The sequence below is a fragment of the Gavialis gangeticus genome, unplaced genomic scaffold (genome assembly GCF_001723915.1).
Source record: "Gavialis gangeticus isolate Ggan-Ray unplaced genomic scaffold, GavGan_comp1, whole genome shotgun sequence".
Classification (NCBI taxonomy): domain Eukaryota; kingdom Metazoa; phylum Chordata; order Crocodylia; family Gavialidae; genus Gavialis; species Gavialis gangeticus.
The window spans coordinates 50,665,406-50,667,364 of NW_017729031.1; the positions used below are offsets into that span (position 1 = coordinate 50,665,406).

The following is a 1,959-nucleotide window of genomic DNA, read 5'->3' on the forward strand; positions in this document are numbered from 1 at the left end:
TTACTGCAGGATCACATATTAGATCCCCTCACATCTTATTGCCAGTTCAGGGGGAGCCCAATCTGAAGCTCCCTCTGCATCAGCAAGAAGCAAGCTTCAGCAGCTGGAAGCCCCTCAGCTGGGTGCCCCATGCACCCCCATGGTTAGGAGATGCAGCTGCCACAATCACCCAACCTTGAGGCTGCATGAAATCCCAGGGCTGTAGGCTTTGCCCCAAGCACCAAACTTTATTGCTATAGCACTATGTCCCTGCTGCTCCAGGGAGAAGTATACAGTACTTAGTCTGTATCAGGTACCCTATGTCTTTTGTACAGCAAGAACAGGTTTTCTTTGCTCTCCCCAATCTCTCCTTTGGCAGACATTTTTTCCATCAAGCAACAGGTAATGCTGCTTGATATATATCATCACATCATGTGACCTGCTTCACATTCAGAGGGCAGGCGATTCAGAAAAAAAGTGACCTGGGAACCAGTTTCAGCCATATTGAAACTGGTTTATGCGCACTGAACTTCTATTCTGTTACAGATTTAAACCAGTTACTGATCACTTAACAGTTTTTGTGCAACTTCTGTCCCTAACCTGGAGGACTGGTGAGCAGGGGCCTGACAAGAAGCTACAACTGTGAATTGCTACTACACACTGGTGAGCCAGAACAGGCTTTTATCCCTGCCCTAGGTGGTGATGTGAGAGAGGTTGGGTGGGGGATGGGCAGGAATATGAAGCCAGGATGCAGAGAGTTATTGCAAAAGGGGAAGGCAAATAGGGGTGGGAGAAGAGTGGTGAAATGAAGAAGGTCATCCACTGAAGGATAAAATAAAAAAAAGTTAAAAAAAGTAAAAAGAAATAAAGGGGAAGTAAATTAAAGAAGGTTTCATGTTTTAATGAATTGGGATTTAGGATTGGGGTGCGGGACGTGTTGGTCACGCTTCCCAGGGTGGCTGGAAGGTGGAAGTATTGGGGGAAGGCACTTTTGGGGTAACTACTGTCTCTGTCCTGGAAAGGAAGCCCATGTTCATGGAAACCCTATCTGTCCCCCACCTTGTTCCCCCTAAAACCCCTGTAGACCCCACTCCTGGACTTGTCCATGCCCTGTGGCCTAGCTAGCTGTTATGTGCTTTGCAAGCACAGGGTTTCACCTCTAGATATGGGAAGGTCACACCCCAGGAGGTGAAGGGGGGAGTGGCCTTGGTGCCGGAACTGCCCCCAGGGCAGTAGAGTTCAGGGGATAGAAAGTTTGTCCACACATAACAGGAGGGTGGGGAGGGGACACCGCATCCTGGGATCCTGGAGGACTGCAACTTGGGCAGCTCATCTGTGAGGAGTGGCCATACATTAATTGAATACAAGCTGTGTAACATGGATCAAAGACGAACCTGCCCTGGAGTGGTGTAACTTTAAGCTACTTGAAGAGTGCATAAAACTAGTTTCAGGTGTTAATGTATGGACAATCCAGGAGCCACCTAAAATTAAGATGTGTAACAGGGCCTTAAGTAAAGCATGTCATGTAGAGTGTCTGTTTATACAGTCCTCCTCACAGGAAGAGGTGCTAATGGCTCCTTAAGGAAGCAGCCTTGAAGGCTGGCTGAGGAAAGGGAGGAGAGTAGTCTATTAGGACCCTGGCACACATTATATTTAAGATGTGATTAAAGTGTTAATCATGCCATACATCATAACAAGACTACTCATTTAAGCCAATTTATGGTGTGATACAGTAGCAAATGAGCAGCAAAGATATTCCACACATAATTAACATCCTTGTGGCTTGTTGCTATCATGCCTTAAATTGAATCCGTGGCATGTTGGTGCTGCCCTGTGATATAGCTCAATATCCAGTGAGCACACATATTTGATATGGGGCAACCACCCCCTGCCCAATCAGTGGGTTTGGGCTGTGGGCATCCATGGAGGAAGATAAGAGGAGACGCCGTCCGAGCAAGACAGGTGACAAAGGCAAGGAGT

The 1,959-nt window shown here is 47.3% G+C and overlaps 1 protein-coding gene across 1 annotated transcript in view; it reads left to right on the forward strand.

The window, feature by feature from the left end:
• B3GALT1 (beta-1,3-galactosyltransferase 1) overlaps nucleotides 1-1,959 on the forward strand; it is a 288,164-nt gene that overhangs the window by 20,822 nt on the left and 265,383 nt on the right. The gene's annotated exons all lie outside the window — the stretch shown is intronic.